The sequence below is a fragment of the Ranitomeya imitator genome, chromosome 2 (assembly GCF_032444005.1).
Source record: "Ranitomeya imitator isolate aRanImi1 chromosome 2, aRanImi1.pri, whole genome shotgun sequence".
NCBI lineage: Eukaryota > Metazoa > Chordata > Amphibia > Anura > Dendrobatidae > Ranitomeya > Ranitomeya imitator.
In genome coordinates, this window is record NC_091283.1 from 38,752,742 (window position 1) to 38,771,650 (window position 18,909).

Consider the following 18,909-nt stretch of genomic DNA (forward strand, 5'->3'; position numbering starts at 1 on the left):
CCATCAAGTCACGGAAGCTGTCAGTCTCCACCAGCCTGAACGAGAGCATTTCCAGGGACAACAGTTTGGCAATGCCTGCATTCAGAGCCTGTGCTCGGGGGTGGTTGGCCGAGAATGCCCGCCTTTTCTCCCATGCCTGTACTACCGATGGCTGTAGAGTAGACTGGGAGTGTGAGGATGACTGGGAAGGTGGTGCTGTGGGTGGAATTACACAAGGTCTCTGGGAGGAAGCCAAACCAGCTGTGCGTGAGCTGGAGGAAGAGGCAACACGAGCTGAAGAGGTGGTAGCTGCCGCTGTTGGTTGGCCTACATCTTCAGTGTGTTTCTGTAACTCCACCGCGTGCCTGGTCCGCACATGTTTCCACATATTTGTGGTATTGAGGTTGCTGACATTTTTCCCTCTTTTTACTTTATGATGACACAGCTTGCATTTGACAAAACAAATGTCATCTGCAACTGTGTCAAAAAAGGACCAGGCACTGCAAGTCTTGAGAGCGCCCTTTTTGGCTTTGGAAAGAGACAGGCTCCTAACGGGTGCCAAAGTGGAGGCTACAGGCTCCGCAGTCTTCCCCCTCCCTCTCCCTCTTTGGCCCGTAAGAGGAAGCTCTTCCTCTGAGCTGCTCCCACCACCTTCCTGTTCCTCACGCCACGATGGGTCAAGGACCTCATCATCTCCACTACCCTCTGCCACCAACTGCTCCTCCTGGGTAGTCTCAGCAGCACAGTACGCACGAGAAAGCGGCACCTGAGTTTCATCATCAGATGCGTACTGCGCTGTGGTCACCGGAGGCACTGGCCCACCTGCCTCTTCAGAGTCAGAGAGAAAAAGGTGTTGGGCATCACTGCACACTGCCTCTTCTTCCATTTCTCCAATGCTGCTTGGCTGGCCCCCTGTCTCCAAGCCAAGAGATTCAGAGAACAGAAGTAGAGACGGCTCCTGTCCTGGGCTCTCTGACTGCCTGGCCAATTTGGCAGGTGGTGAAGAGACAGATGGCTGCTCTCCAGTGCTCTGTGCCTGAGAGGATGTGGCACTAACTGAAGTCGATGCCGAGGCGTTAGCTGCCATCCACCCGACAACGGCTTCAATTTGGTCTTCACGCAGCAGCGGTGCACGGCGCTCTCCGACAAAGCTGCGCATGAAGGACTGTTCCCTGCTGAAACTGAGTGACGACGAGTCACCGGCGCCCGCAGCAGGCACAGAATCACCACGTCCTCTCCCTGCTCCTCTCCCTGCTCCGCGCCCACGCCCACGTGCCTTACTCCCTGCCCTCTTCATCTTGGTTGACAGATAAAGATAAGCAGAAAAGTACTAAGGCCTTAGTGTGCTTATTCCTGTAATGCTCCTCCTAACAGGTGTAAGAAACACTAATGTTGTAAATTGTGGACTAAACTTTATTATTTTTCAAATGTGGCCTACACAAGTGTTAAGTTGTGTTTGGTGAACTTAACTTTTTTTTTGGTGCAGATCGGGCTACAGAGCTAGTTTAAATCACACGGAGACCGTGCAGACAGCCGTAAACGGCGCTGCAAGGCCAAAAAACCCTCCTCTAGGTTATCCTATATAGTGTTTTTCCACTATTTAGCTGGATACAAGTGGAAAGACACTAATAGGAATTTTTTTTTTCAAATTTTAAACTGGCTGCACTATTTGAAAAAAAGGAAATTGTTTTTCAAGGTATGAGGCAGTAACGCACCCTGAGCTGAATCCAACCGGCTATGGCTGCACACAGACTACAGGGCGAGCTGCGCTCACACAGAGACCGTGCAGACAGCCGTAAACGGCGCTGCAAGGCCCAAAAAAACCCCTCTAGGTTATCCTATGTAGTGTTTTTCCACAATTGAGCTGGAGACTGGTGGAAAGACACTAATAGGAATTTTTTTTTTTCAAATTTTAAACAGGCTGCACTATTTCAAAAAAAGGAAAATTTTTCTCAAGGTATGAGCCAGTAACGAACCCTGAGCTGAATCCAACCGGCTATGGCTGCACACAGACTACAGGGCGAGCTGGGCTCACACGGAGACCGTGCAGACAGCCGTAAACGGCGCTGCAAGGCCAAAAAACCCTCCTCTAGGTTATCCTATATAGTGTTTTTCCACTATTTAGCTGGATACGAGTGGAAAGACACTAATAGGAATTTTTTTTTTCAAATTTTAAACAGGCTGCACTATTTGAAAAAAAGGAAAATTTTTCTCAAGGTATGAGCCAGTAACGAACCCTGAGCTGAATCCAACCGGCTATGGCTGCACACAGACTGCAGGGCGAGCTGGGCTCACACGGAGACCGTGCAGACAGCCGTAAACGGCGCTGCAAGGCCCTAAAACCCCCCTCTAGGTTATCCTATATAGTGTTTTTCCACAATAGAGCTGGAGACTGGTGGAAAAACACTAATAGGAAATTTGAGAAAAAATGTGCAGCAGGCTGCACTATGAGCAAAAAAGAACAACTGTGTGAGGCAGTGTGAACCCCCCCTGAGCTGAATACAACCGGGTATATGGCTGCACACAGACTACAGAGTGAGCTGCACACACACACACACACACAGAGACCTTGCAGAACGCTGTTAAAACAGCGCTGCAAGGCAAGAGCAAGGTGAACAGTGAAGAACACACAGCGTTTTGCTAAATTAGCCTTTGGAAAGGAAAATAAAGCAATTAGCAAGCTCAACTGGCCCTCAGTTAGAACACAGCGTCCTGTCCCTAACTGAAATCACAGCAGAGTGAGCGCAAAATGGCGGCAGCGCTTTTTTATAGTGCAGAGTGACATCATTTCAGCAGCCAATCCCAGCCTTGCCAGTACTTACATGCCCACCATGCTAAACAGGATGTGCCCACACTTTCATTCATTCCTCATTGGCTGCTGCGTTCAATTTGAATTCTGGGAACTTCCGATTCCGGTATCCGATACGCGGGAAGTATCGGAATTCGGTATCGGAATTCCGATACCGCAAATATCGGCCGATACCCGATACTTGCGGTATCGGAATGCTCAACACTACTGATAACCCAAAAAACCTGTCTCAATAAATTAACATATCAAGAAAAGGTTCTCTAAACGACCTATTACCCTAATCTTCTGAATCAACTAATTAACTCTAAACACATGCAAAAGATACCTGAGGCTTTTATAAACTCCCTGCCTGGTTCATTACTCAAAACCCCCATCATGGGTAAGACTAGCGACCTGACAGATGTCAAGAAGGCCATCATTGACACCCTCAAGCAAGAGGGTAAGACCCAGAAAGAAATTTCTCAACAAATAGGCTGTTCCCAGAGTGCTGTATCAAGGCACCTCAATGGTAAGTCTGTTGGAAGGAAACAATGTGGCAGAAAACGCTGTACAACGAGAAGAGGAGACCGGACCCTGAGGAAGATTGTGGAGAAGGACCGATTCCAGACCTTGGGGAACCTGAGGAAACAGTGGACTGAGTCTGGTGTGGAAACATCCAGAGCCACCGTGCACAGGCGTGTGCAGGAAATGGGCTACAGGTGCCGCATTCCCCAGGTAAAGCCACTTTTGAACCATAAACAGCGGCAGAGGCGCCTGACCTGTGCTACAGAGAAGCAGCACTGGACTGTTGCTAAGTGGTCCCAAGTACTTTTTTTCTGATGAAAGCAAATTTTGCATGTTATTCGGAAATCAAGGTGCCAGAGTCTGGAGGAAGACTGGGGAGAAGGAAATGCCAAAATGCCTGAAGTCCAGTGTCAAGTACCCACAGTCAGTGATGGTGTGGGGTGCCATGTCAGCTGCTGGTGTTGGTCCACTGTGTTTCATCAAGGGCAGGGTCAATGCAGCTAGCTATCAGGAGATTTTGGAGCACTTCATGCTTCCATCGGCTGAAATGCTTTATGGAGATGAAGATTTCATTTTTCAGCATGACCTGGCACCTGCTCACAGTGCCAAAACCACTGGTAAATGGTTTACTGACCATGGTATTACTGTGCTCAATTGGCCTGCCAACTCTCCTGACCTGAACCCCATAGAGAATCTGTGGGATATTGTGAAGAGAAAGTTGAGAGACGCAAGACCCAACACTCTGGATGAGCTTAAGGCCGCTATTGAAGCATCCTGGGCCTCCATAACATCTCAGCAGTGTCACAGGCTGATTGCCTCCATGCCACGCCACATTGAAGCAGTCATTTCTGCCAAAGGATTCCCGACCAAGTATTGAGTGCATAACTGAACATTATTATTTGTTGGTTTTTTTGTTTGTTATTAAAAAACACTTTTATTTGATTGGATGGGTGAAATATGCTAATTTATTGAGACAGGTTTTTTGGGTTATCAGGAGTTGTATGCCAAAATCATCAGTATTAAAACAATAAAAGACCTGACAAATTTCAGTTGGTGGATAATGAATCTATAATATATGAAAGTTTAATTGTAATCATTACATTATGGTAAATAATGAAATTTAACACTATATGCTAATTTTTTGAGAAGGACCTGTATAGTGTAGGGGATCAGGTGGGAAGAAGCCACATGGAATCTGTCTTGAACTAGTCATCAAAGAAACATGGAGAATGCAGAATGGAAAGAAAAATAATCATCCAATTTTATATCATGATAGAACAGGGCCAACTTTTCAATGGAAAATAGTTATGTGGCATATTGTAGGTAGGAGAAACTGTCGTAGATTCATAATGAAAATTGTGCTGGTGGCTTTGCTCTGTGTAATTGACTTGAACGTTGAGACCACTAGGCAAAACATTGGTTGAGGGCTCTCTCAGCTTTCATTAGTTGAAATTTCATGCTGGTTATTTCCTATGACATAAACAATGGGTTATGATACGACTATCATCTATTACATTCAATGACATTGTAAAATTCTTGCTTATGTGGGAAACATTCTGTCTGGCAATGGCCAAGCTTTGCATCCTAAAACAAATTATTTCATAATAAAAGTTACTAAACTTTATAGGCTGATAACACTCAGCTGATAAATGAGAAATGTTTAAATAGGGGTTGACTGAAGACCAAGTAGACACTAAGTTAATTGGTCAAGTTGCCCTCACTATATTCTATCCTTGTTAATCTATAATGTCCCAATCCAAAATTAGGGGCATTGCTTCTTTTAAGGTACCATCACATTTAGCGACACTGCAGCGATATAGACAACGATGCCGATCGCTGCAGCGTCGCTGTTTAGGTCGCTAGGAGACGTCAAACACCGGCAACGCAGAACAATGCAGGAGCGATCCAGTGACGTACTTATCGTTCTTGCTGGTTGTTCGCTCCATGAAGAAACATTGCTGGCATCGTTGCTTTTGCTGTCAAACATGACGAATCACGCCGACCTGACGACCAAATAAAGTTCCAGACTTTCAGCAACGACCAGCGAAGTCACTGCGGGATCCTGATCCCTGCTGCGTGTCAAACACAACGAGATCGCTATCCAGGACGCTGCAACATCACGGATCGTTGTCGTTCTCGTTGGAAAGTTGCTCAGTGTGAAGGTACCTTTAGGAACAAGTTAATCTAAAGTCAACACTGATCCAAAAGGGCATTACCCAAGTAAAGAGGATTTACACACTCGTAAACCTAGTGGAAACTAAACCTCTAAAAGGGCAAGAAAATTACTTTAAAGGTCAACTTATCATGATTTAGATTGATTGAGCAATCACTGCTGGTAATATGGACATCAGCGTTACATTGTAATAGCTGTAAGACCACCTTGACCAGGTAGGACCACTGTGCAGGTGGCCGGCAATATGTGATCTTCTATACATTCCATAAACCTATTGTATCTACCTCTTTATCTTCAATATTCTCATACATAAAGCTTTTTAAGGAGTATATATATATATACTGTACCATTTAACTATTTGGAGAGGTGTTACTCACAGCACAAGAGGTCAAAGGAGCTCAAGGAACAAAAAATGGAAATTACCAGACCAGAGATGCACCTGATGGATTAACTATTAGTAACTTCACTTTCTAAAGTTAGTGCACACAGCAATCGACTATATATATACTGGGTATATACTGGTAACTGAAGTTAATGAGGTCCCCAAGCTAATGAATGGAGCAGATGGAAAACATTTACTCATTAGTAGGCGCTAATTGTTTGTTTGTATAGCTCGGCTTTCACATGATTGACATTGACAATCAATATTTTAGCATTTTATATTAGACTTAAACCATTGTTTTATTAATTGATGAAACAAGTCTATACTCAAATAAGATCTACTCAAGTTCAAAATCTGGTATATAAACTTCTATTGATTCAGAAATAGTGGTCTATCTATTTAAAGTAAATCTGAGTTAATGCAGGGGACTCATATCCGGGACCCTCATCTATTAGCCAGAGTGGTGAGAGTCTACAAACACTGTTGACATGACACCTAAGTGGACTTGACCATTGGACTACTTGAAATAAGCCAAAAGGAACTCCAGCTTGACTTCCAGTAAGCCGTAGAGTACATGCTAGAATCTGGATGTCAACTGAATGCCCCTGTCCAAGAGTATATGCAGATAGTCACAAAAGATGCTACACATAGGACAATTAGACTGCAGAGAGAAAGCCAGTAAGAGGAACAAAATATTAAATTTTGGAGATGAGGTGGACTGTGTCTTATCTCCGTAGCATAGACACAGTTTGTGGCTTTGGCTTTATTTTACAGAAAGTTTGAATCAGGAGCAGAAGAGAGCAGAGGTCTTTGGCAATTAGGGGGTAGCTGATGAATCTCACAGATTCAGCTACATTTTGACTTTCCAAAAACCTGATGTCTGTGAAATTGGTCAAAAATATAAGCTCATCCGGAGACACTGGATGGTCACGATTAGCTGACTCAATAATTCACCCAGCCATTCTTCCCAGAAGAAAGCCATTATAGGGTCAATACTCAAGTTCAATTCGATAGCCGTAGACGTGTCTTGAAGATTATGGGGGACAGGTACAAAGGTATGGTTGACAGAAATCTCTTGCCAGGTACGGACCTGAATATGAATGACTTTGTGTGGTTGTCTCCCAGGAATATCAGGTTGAAGGTTCCTTCCTACAAGTTGGGACCTAGATTTATTTGTCCTTATAAAATAACCGCTGTCACAATCCAGCAGCATTTTGTCTTGAGTTACCTCAGGCTCTTAAGATCCACAAAGTCTTCCATAGGTCTTTGCTCAAGAAGTATGTGGAACCTCTTGAGCCCTCACCCCTACTGCTGCCCCAATAATGGTTGATGGAAATCCAGAGTTTCAGATTTCGAGGATTGAAGATTCTTGCCTCCAACATCGTTCCCTTCAGTGCTTTGTGCACTGGAAGGCTTACGGTCCAGAGGAAAGGATGTTGGACTTGGCAGCAGAGGTGAATGACCCCAGGCTGGTTCATTCATTTCACACCTCTTGTCCCGAGAAACCTTGTCCTAAGTGTCCGGAGGCCATTCGTAGAATGGGGGGTACTGTCACAGGTGTGTCAGAGGCTGCAGACAGTTGCACTGCATCTAGTCTAGCTGCAGAAAGTCTCTGCATTTGGCCTTGCAGACACCTTCTTAGCCCTCCTGATTCTTTGACCCAGTGGCAACCTTTCTCTGTTCTAAATGACACACCTGGACCTGGGTGTTTATAGACTCCCAGCCTGCTGCTGGGAGTTGCTGGTGATATTTCCATTTCCCTCTGTTGAGGCTTGGAGATATAACAGCTGGCTATCTTACTCTTTGGTGTTGCTAGAGGACATCTGTGTTACATCTCTGAGTCTACTCAAGATAAAGTGTTCCCTTTGTTCGTCTTTCCCAGCTGTTTTTAGTGGTAGTGGGGATCGAATAGTGCTCACTCCGTCGTTTCTTATGTAGGGCTTATCCCCACGGTCAGGCAAGGAGTTTAGGTTCCTGCTCGGCAATAAATGCAGAACCTATATAGGGATGTTTAGGGCAAACAAGGTGATTTCAGATCTGCCTAGGGGTCTCCACTCCCCCCTTCCCTAGTGTTGGGCTCCCTTCCCCTCATCCCTTCGTGTTGCACTTAGTCTTTCCTATGTAACAGCACCTTTAATTAGTTAATGCACGTGTTAATTAAAGGAATATTATTCCCATCTTGCAAAGTGATAGAATACCACTATGCCATGACTGCATATCTGATGGGGGTCAAACCTCTTGAACTCTCACTGATTCTAAAAATGAAGGGGTCATAGAACTACTTTAGAACTATGTCGCCTTCACTGTTTTACTCTGCATAATGGCGCTCCAAACATCCACTGTGCAGAACTGAAATACTAGAAATGAGTGAATAAATTCGAGTGAAATTGAATTCTATTCAAATTTTTACAAAAATCTGTATTCACCAAAATGCAGATTTTCCATAATTCGTTTCCATGTGGATTCAGCAAAATGACGATTACCGGTCCCAATTTTCCAAACTGTAAAATGCCATAAAAGTATTTTAAAAAATCCTTATTCTGTTCTCTCCAGCCCCTTCACATAATTCATTCACTCCTCGTTGTATCTTTAGATTCCTTCAGATGAAATTTCAGAAAAAGGTCATAATGTCAGGATGTCACACAATGCGCCATGACCTTGTGCGTGCATGCGCAGAACCCTCCTGGGCTCCACCAAAGCTGTCGTGGCATGAAAGGCTCTTGGATCTCAGGGCGAGTGGTGCAAATTAGAAGATGTGTTGAGGACCGGACTGTGACGAATAGAGGGGCTGGAGAGTTGAGCGGTGAGTAAAAGGATTTTTTTAAATTTTTCACATATTATGTTTATTATTATACCCTGAGGTCTAAAGAGACCCCAGACCATAATAAGGGACATTAAATTTGCAGAGAATAATTATCCGCAAATCAAATTTCCCAGGAATAAATGCCCAAACACTCCTCTCTATGAGTTGCACCACACCTATATTTAATTAGCTGATGCGTCTCTGTACAGGTATGTACCAGAAACCATATCCTGTTCTAAAAGTTTCTTCAAACCATTTTCTAAGATTCTAAGAATGGTGATGACTATGAAGACTTATCGAGTAAAGGTGAGGATAAAGGGAATAATATTTAAGAAAATGAGTCCTGTTGTGTTGATTTTTATTTGTAAGGTGGCCATGTCATTGCAGGTGTTTTTCATTAGTGCAACAATATCACAGTAGAAGTGGTTGAACTCGTTGAATTTGTAACACATGAACCTTGTCACCTTGGACCCGTAGAAGCGCTATCCAAGCACAAAACGACCATTGTCCACCTGTCTCCCCGCATGTTTCCCTCCACATACTGCTGCACCGCTTAATGGATGTCCATTTGAGTTAAAATAAAGGACTTTTTAACCACAAAGGAAATGGTGAGTGCTGTCTTTCTACTTTCTATATGAGTACTTACCACAATTCTTGGCCTCTGCACCACAAGAAAATAAGTTTCCTCAGCAGCCGTTGCTGTCTAGTACAGGAGACAAAGCACTGGTGCCTCCCTATCCCATATCTCCATATTCTCTTGTCACAGAGACAACTGGTGGAAGGACCTTTACAAAACTCACCAAGCAGTAGGTGACGGCCAATAGACCGCATACTCCATCACTCATGATCACATGATATAGTAGAGGGTTACAAATAGCCGCATATTGATCATAGCTGTTCTGCCACGGTGTGCAATCTGAAATACAGCATAAACCACTTTCTGTCTTTCAAATAAGCAGACCGTTCTCTGTAGTCTAACTTGTTTATTGGTGAACAGGTATAGAACATGAGGTGAAACTATAAGAATATAAACAACATAGGTAAGTATTGGGCAAATAATTACACAGCTAACACTTACAATTAACAGGACAGTATACAGTCTGATGCAAACTTTAACATGGAAATACACAGATCTCTAATCACATCTTCTATGTACTTGCTGCTATACAGTTAATCACATCTCTGTACAATACTGAATTGTAAGAACAGATATACTAATCTTATCAGATATGCTTTACCAGGATAACAAACTCAAGTTGGAGCAGTTACAGAAGGACAAATAAACACGTGTGTCCATGAAGTACACAAAAGGAAATGGAGTCTTCTTCTTCCCAGCATACCTTGCTTCAATCCCACAATGCAACACTCTATTTGCTGTTGAAGACACAGGCTATACATTCAGCCACCCCTAGATGGTGTTGTAACTAACTAACCAGCACATAATACAAACATATTACCCTATATTCAGAGGACAGAACACTCCCCTCTTGGCATCAACTAATGCCACTTACAGGCTCTTTTGACGAAAGCAATAAAACTAGTTCCACAACTGATCTGATTAATAGTTTACTTTCCCCAGCCTTCCACACTTTAACCTCAACCTTGCACACTTTCCTGTCCTTGCTTGGGAATACTTTGGTGATGAGGCCTAGTGGCCACTCATTTCGGTGTGACTGGCTGTCTTTCATGAATACAACATCACCGGGTTTGATGTTTGGCTTGTTGATCTACCACTTCTTCCGAGGCTTTTAGGTGGAGAGATACTGCTTTCTCCATCTGTCCCAGAAGGTATTGGAGAGACTGGGAACTTGTTTCCATTGACGTCTGTAGAGGTCCTTGTTGTTGAATTCTCCCAGTGGAGCGCTGAGAGTGTTGGTTTTCTGAGTGAGTAACATGGCGGAAGTGAGAATGGTTGGATCTCCATCATCACTAGAAAGTGTAGTCAATGGTCTGGCATTTATGATGGCTGAAACGTCTGCCAAGAATGTAGTCAAATCTACTTGGAAAAAGATAGAGTCTAAGATTTTACGTGCAATTTTTTCAACCGCTCCCATGCACCTCCCATGTGAGAAGTATGTGGTAAATTGAAGGTCCAGGTGCATCCCTGCTCACTCAAGTATCTTTCGACACTGGCAGTGTCTAGGTTGGAAGGAATTTGAAGTTCTTTCACTGCTCCTATGAAATTTGTGCCTCTATCAGAGCGAATATATTTCACGGAGCCTCTGATGGCAATGAAACTTCGGAGTGCATTTATGAAACTTAAAGTGTCCATGGATTCAATTACTTTGATGTGGACTGCTCTGATGGACATACAGGTGAACATAACTGCCCAGCATTTGGCGTTGGCTTGGACTCTTCAAAATTGCCGTGCAACCACAGACCATGGCCCGAATATATCCAGTCTGAAGTTGGTAAAGGGAGGATCCGTACTAAGTCTGTCTGATGGTAGATTGGCCATCTTTGGGTTTTGAGTCATGCCACAGAGTTTGCGACAAGTCACACAGTTGAAGATGAGTTTGCTCACACATCTCTTTGCTCCGACTATTCATAGTCCAGCAGTTCGTAGATTCCTTTCAGTAAGTCAGCACTGATGTTTCACCAAAACATGATGGTGCTGCACAAGCAGAGTAGTGACATGATGATGTCCAGGAATTATTACAGTGTGTTTCTCCACAAATTTCACTTTTGACTTCTTGAAGACGACCTCCAATTCTTAACAGCTCATCTTGGTCAATGATTGGATCAAGCTTCTTCAAAACACTGTCTCTAGAAATGGGTTGACCTTTGTTGAGGTTGTCTATTTCTTTGGTGTAGCACTCACATTGTATGGTACGAATGATCACTTTCTTGGCATTTTACAGGTTTGGAGCAATAATGGCATGCTTGCAGTGGTGCTAACCCTTACAAGGTTTCTCACTGGCGGGTGATGTTGACTTGTAAGACTGAGCCATATGAATTAAACAAGTGATGGCATGAACATCCGAGTTCCAGGTTGAGAATCTACTGAAACGGTGGGATTTGAGGTAATTGTCTGAAGTCACTGTACGTAGAATGGATACCTGGGAGCGGATTTCCTCATCTGCATCTGGATCTACCGTTTCAAAGGTGTCTGACTCATCATTGTAAGGCATCAAACGGTATAAGAATGCAGGGCCCGTAAACCAGGTTGTGTCCTTAAGGTGTCTTGATTCAACAGATCTAGTTGTGTGGTCCGCAGGATTGTGGTGTGTGGACACATAGCACCACTGTTTAGGGCAAGTGGATATCCTTATCCTTAGCACCCGATTGCTGATGTCAATTTCTATGTGGCCATTCTGGAATATTCTCTCCATGAAATCTAGGAAGTGATCTCTCATTTCAGGTGCTTTCTGCAGTTTGCGTTTGAGCGAGACAAATCGACCATAGACAAGTTCTCTGCTGTTAGGTAAGTGTTGCCTCTGGAGTTTAAATGGTAGAGAAGCTATCCACCTCTTTGACTCATCTCTTACTATCTCTTGATCCATGATGTCCAAAAACAGTCTGTCTTCTATGGATATTTCTACCTTGTTGTCTTCTCTTGTTCTGTGGAAAACTGTGCACCCTATATGATCTTGATCGCCACCTCATGCGTGGTTTATAATAATTTTTATAATAATAAAATTTTTTATTTATATAGCGCCAACATTTCCGCAGCGCTTTACAAATTATAGAGGGGACTTGTACAGACAATAGACATTACAGCATAACAGAAATACAGTTCAAAACAGATACCAGGAGGAATGAGGACCCTGCTCGCAAGCTTACAAACTATGAGGAAAAGGGGAGACACGAGAGGTGGTTTTCACAGGAAGGATCAGCTAACGGACAAGGTAGAGGAGCATTGTGTGGCAACTCTTTTATCAGGAAGCTACTCTTACATGGCTGTAAAAGAGACGGACGTCCATTTTCAAGAGTATTGGTGAGCATACTGTTGACTGAGGTCGGCTTGTGTGCTCCACCTAAACAGACATCTAATAGAATGACCCATCCCAGGTCAAGTCTCTGTGCATATGGGGCATTCTGTAGGCCGTTAATCTGTCCTCTAGCTTTATGGACTCATAACATGTCTCATCCGAGTCGTAAGACAATCGGAGCTTCTTGATCCAGTTTCGGTATCATATGGGCTATACGCTTCAGATGAGAATGGTGAGCTGCTACCTCTGGTATAGGTATCTCAGACCTATTGGTTGCACTTCAGTATTGATGACAAGGCTATGCAGGTTTGACCTTCTATAGACTCTACCTTCAATCCAGTTTCTTTTCTCCCCGCCGTCTCGACAGTACCCGCACATGTCTTCAAGGAGTAAGGAGAACCGGGGCCAGCAATGTTGAAGGTGTCGAAGAGAAAGGACTTAGCTAGAGACCTGTTGCTCTGATCATCCAAGATTGCATATACCTTGATTGCCTTATCCCGGTGGCTCACTGTGTAGACTCTGACAAGGCAGATTTTCGAGCAGGATCTTCCTGCTACAAGTTCCTTACAAATCTCTGTACACTGAGCAGTGACTACTGGGGTGTCTACATTGGTGCCCATTGGATTTTCGCCACGCTCTTCTTCTTGCAATGATACCCCTGAGGGTGGTCCAGGGTGTAAGGCTATGTTGTGCATTCTTCGCATTTCACACTGGTTTCACAGTTCTTGGCGAAGTGCGAGGTCGTCACACAGCATCTGAAACATATCTTGTTTTCTTTGAGGAAACCTTTGCGGTCTTCTAAAGACTTCACCCTGAAGGCTCTGCATTTTAGCAGAGGATGTGCTTTCTTGTGTAGGGGGCAGTGTTTGCTGAGATCCTGAGGTTTGTCTTCCTCTGGAGAAGACTTGCTTGGCCTGTAAGGAAACCCTGTGGAGGTAACATTAGTTTTTTGAACTGTCACTGGTGTTTTACAGGGTTTGACACCAGGGGGCAGTGCTACATGACATAGTGAAATCAAAACTGGGGTAATTTCTAACTCTTGCTTGTTGAGTAACAAAGTCTACGAACACCTTGAATACAAAGCATTTTCTATAGCTTCTACTGACCATTAGCATTCATCAAGTCCCTCCCACACCATACGGAGGCCTGCGTGTAGGTACTTTATGTTAATGTTTCTGATTTTTTTGGGCATGTTTGGCAGACTCATTCCCAAGTCACTTTACCATTAGATCTAACTCTTCACTACTGGAAAGATCCAAGTCATTGATGGCATTCCGGAAAGAGGCTAGCCATGCTCTATAGCTCTCAGCTCGATCGGTGAATTTTACAAGTCCCTTTGTCGTCAGCTCACAGCGAGCAAAGAACATGACATATTGCCCTATATTCAGAGGGCAGAACAATAGCTCATGGCTCCCAACAACATTTGTCCTTCAACAGTAAAACCTGAGTAGATATAAATCTGAATCATGCAGCCAACATAGACTACCTTCTTTCTTGTTATAAAATTAGGAAGGATTCTGTGCAGAGAAACAGTTGAACAGGATATGTCCACTATGGAAAGACTGTGTGGAAATAGGAATCATGGCAAAGAAGTACAAAGATGGTCAAAGATGGATAAGTTATTACTAAACCTGATGAGATAAATCAGTAGAACAAGGATGAAAATTAGAACCTGACATTCAGCAGAATCTGAAAACCTATTAACAACTAAATGGTTCACCATGAAGCTATTTGTAGGGTCCAAAATTCTATTCACTTTTGAGAGGTCTGAAAAGTACGTAATATTGACTTGGAATAAATCTTTCTTCAAGAATTAACATTTTTTATTGCTCTAATTACAAATGTGTACAGCTCCCATGCAGACCTACTTGTCAAAGGGGTATTTTGGTCTATAAAAATTATTACCTATGGATACATTTGTTAGATCTCTGTGGGTTGCTCATCAATTTCCCAAATGGATGACTTAAGTTTGATGTTCTTCTACGGTTCTACTCTAGATATGAGACTTGTTTCAGGAAGACTTTAATGGCGTAGCGGCTCGAGAATCGAAAGTTAGCTTTGGGTCCTGCTAACTTCCTTAGAGCCTTATTGTTTTGAATGGAGAGGTAGAGCGCTTACACGATGAGTATTTGGTGAGTTGTTGATTTTGAAGATTGACTTGGTTCCCTGACAAGCCATTCATTTTTGCAGGCTCAATGAAATTTTGGGACTAAGAGTGTTTCCTTTTAATGTGGGAACTGAGCTGTTGAGTGTTAAAGTGTTTTTTTTTCATTTATAGAATTTCATTGGATGATAACCTATTGATTGCAGGGATGTCCACCACCGGGACAACCACCTAAAGATGGTAATAACTAGAGATAAGCAGATCAATCCGCAGAGGATCAAATTCAATTCAAATTTCCAGTTTCATGAGAATTCAAAAATTTGACGCATTATAAAGTGGGTTAATGCCTTTCTGCATTGCCACATAATGCCTTGCAGCTACGACATCTAGTGTATTTTCATACATTGTAAAGTGGTGGTTCACACTGGCACAGTAACTGTGTTTTTCATTTTTCTATTAAGATATTAAACAAACTAAAATAGTGTACAAATGTATACAATGATGAAGGCACTCATATGAGGCCCTGTGGCTGACACTCATATGTGGCATTGTGGCTGACACTCATGGGGCATGGGACACTCATATTATGACTGACTCTTACATGGGGCACTGTGACTGCAACTCATATGGGGCACTGTGGTTGACACTCATATGTGGCATTGTGGCTGACACTTATAGTGGGAACTGTGGCTGATACATATGGCACTAGTTGACACTCCTATGTGGCACTGTGGATGACTCTTATTTGGGGCACTGTGGCTGACACACATATGGTGAACTGTAGTTGACACATATGGGATACTGTGATTGATACTCATATGGAGCATTGTCGCTGACACATACTGCATATGGAGCATTGTGGATGACAGTTATATGGGGCATTATGGCTGACACTCATATGGTGTAATTTGACTGACACTCATATGGGGAACAGTGGCTGACACTTATATGTGGCACTGTGGCTGACACTCATAAGGGGAACAGTGGCTGACACTTATATTGGCACTGTGGCTGACACTCATATAAGGTACTGTGGCTGATACTTATATGTGGCACTGTGGCTGACACTGATATGGGGAATAGTGGCTGACACTTATATGTGGCACTGTGGCTGACACTTATGGGGTACAGTGGCTGACACTTATATTGGCACTGTGGCTGACACTCATAAGGGGAACAGTGGCTGACGCTTATATTGGCACTGTGGCTGACACTCATGTAAGGTACTGTGGCTGACACTTATGGGGCACTGTGGCTGAAACTCATATAAGGTACTGTGGATGATACTTATATTGGCACTGTGGCTGACACTCATGTAAGGTACTGTGGCTGACATATTGGCACTGTGACTGACACTCATATGGGGAACAGTGGCTGACATATTGGCACTGTGGCTGACACTTATGGGGTACTGTGGCTGATACTTATATTGGCACTGTGGCTGACAACTGAATGAGGTCCTGGGTTTTCACTCTGATTGCATTCTGGTATGTAATGTAAAGTACTGTAGAGTAAAAATCTGAGCATTCTCAATGTTCATTTCAGTTCCTATACCCCAGAACTGGCAGAATGTTAAGCAAAATATCAAAACTTTCTTTATTCACTATTATCAAAAAAACAATTGGTAAAAGATATGAGCATATTAGTACAAAAAATAGAAAACATAAATGAATACGAAGCTGATATCATTGTACATAAAGTCAAGGAGACATGAAAGTCATTAGTGGTGACTTAGCATTTAAGTAAAGCGTCAACCTTCCATCATAAACCACTTATAACAAACATACTGAGCTCTAGTAATTACACATAATCTATCGATATTAGCCTCTCATACAGGCATAATAATTTTGTTTTGCCTTTTTTTCGATTTTACATTTACGCGATTACTTTACACAATTTAAGCCTCCGCTTTATCGCTAATGTCGTATCTTTATTTTTGAAGCTGTAACTCAATGGATTTACTATGGGGATTAAGACAGTATTAAACATGGAAAACAATTTACTTGATTCCGTCGATCTTTTTGATTTTGGAGTGAAGTATTGACAGAAGATAATCAAATAGAGAAGGATGACGACCGTGAAGTGGGAAGAACAGGTGTAGAAGGCTTTAAGTCTTCCAGTGTTGGTGCAGATCTTGATTATGGCGATGATAATGAAAGTGTAAGGTGTGAAAGTCAGAAGAAAAGGCAACAAACCAAAAACAGAAATCCCTACTGTGAAGATGACTATCTGTAGGGTGGCAATGTCATCACAAGTAATTTCCATGAGAGGGACGAGGTCACAGAAGAAGTGGTTGATCTCATGAGACCTGTAACAAGAAAAGTTCAAAACTAAAGTAGTAGGTGGAAGGACTTAGAAGAAGACAGAAATCCAGGAGTTTATGGACAACCATACACAAACTTTTTGGGTCATGACCGTGTGATATAGAAACGGATTACAGATGGCTAAATATCGATCATAACTCATCACTGCTAGTATTGCAAATTCATCAAATGTAAAAGACGCAAAAAAGTGCATTTGTACCATGCAAGCGAGGTAAGAAACTAACTTGTCCCCGAGTATGAAATTAGCAAAGATTTTGTGGAGTGACACAGTCGAACAAGAAATGTCCACTGGTGACAAGTTGGCCAGAAAGAAGTACATGGGAGTATGGAGTTGACGATCAAAACAGGACAGTGTGATAATGGTCATGTTACCTCCAAGAATGATGATGTAAATAAGAAGAACCAGAAGGAAGATCGAAAGCTGAAGTTCAGGAACACCTGAAATAACTTTAATAATGAAATAGGTAACCATGGTCTGATTTGGTGGAATCATGCTTAGGGTTGAGTTCTGTAACTTAGAAGAGATGATTTATCACTACAAAGAAAAAGAAAAAACACTATTGGTCTCCAGCCTGAACAAAGATGTAAAGGTAGAAACACTTAATTATAAAGCATTTATTGCATTTTTTAGACCTTAAGCATTGTATACCTATTATTAGGACATCAATGGTTATGACCCAAATAATTACTTCAATTAGGAAAAATAATAATAATAATAATACAATATGCAAAATAATAAAAAAATGCAAAAACAGCATTAATGGGTTGTCCAGCCTTATGGTATTGAAGACCTATTCTTAGGATAGGTTATCAATACCATATCGTGCGGGTCTGACACCACAGATCTGCACTGATTGGCTGTTTTCAGCTCTGGATGTATACAGTAATCCGCAAGGCTTCGATCACTGATTGATGACCATAACTGAGAAGCTCAGCTCCTATTCAATTTAATATGAAAAGAATAGGTCATCAACATGACATCGGACAGTCCATTAAAGGGGACACATTTTTTTTTACATTTATGTCATAATATAAAATTTAGATTGATGGGGGTCCGGTATTAGTAACAATCAACAATCTCAAGTATTGGGGTTTTCTATTTTTATTAAATAAGGAAAGAGTAGGGAATGTTAGACTGTAATTAATTACCCCTTGACTCCCGTGGAGTTGCTTGTCCCAGTCATTATCATACTGGCTTTAGTGGTGATGCTGGCATCTGCAGCAAGCGACTGGTCTTTGCGATTGACTCATATTGTAGAAGGTTGTGCCACACGTTTGCAAAAATTTTAGGATGTCTGTGAGTTTTGTTTCAGATGTTCAGAAAAATTTGATTAGTAGGTTGCAACCTTGATGCTAAGTTATATTTTTTCATTTCAAAACATTTTTTACTCTTTGATAAATTTTGAAAAATTTCACCTCCACAAAACCCATTAGTCGTCTTACAAAATTTCAGTGGAACAAATTCAGTCCATTTCCACTACAATAGGCAGGTTCCAAAGATTCATGAGCTGAGGACATTCGGCACAACTCAATCACCGAGGTGCTAGACATGATGGAAAATTATTGGGAACTTCTGAAGGAATGGACCTTCTTCATAGCAGAAATTCTTCTAGAAGACGAGGGGCTTCGAATCAATTACACATAGCCTATTTCTGCGAATGCATCACAACCTGCATTTCTTTTCATCATTGCTACTATTGATTTCAGCCGCAAAGCCAAGGGAAAATGGGTGACAAGATTCATTATTAGTCAAAAAGTCAGTAGCCCCATAATGCAGGCAGAAGAGTGAAAATAATTGAAATCTGTGCCTATGAATTTTCAAAGAGGTTTTGTAAAAAAAATTTGTGAACAAAAAATAAGAAATGCCATAAAAAAACAAAAAAACATTACTCATATGAA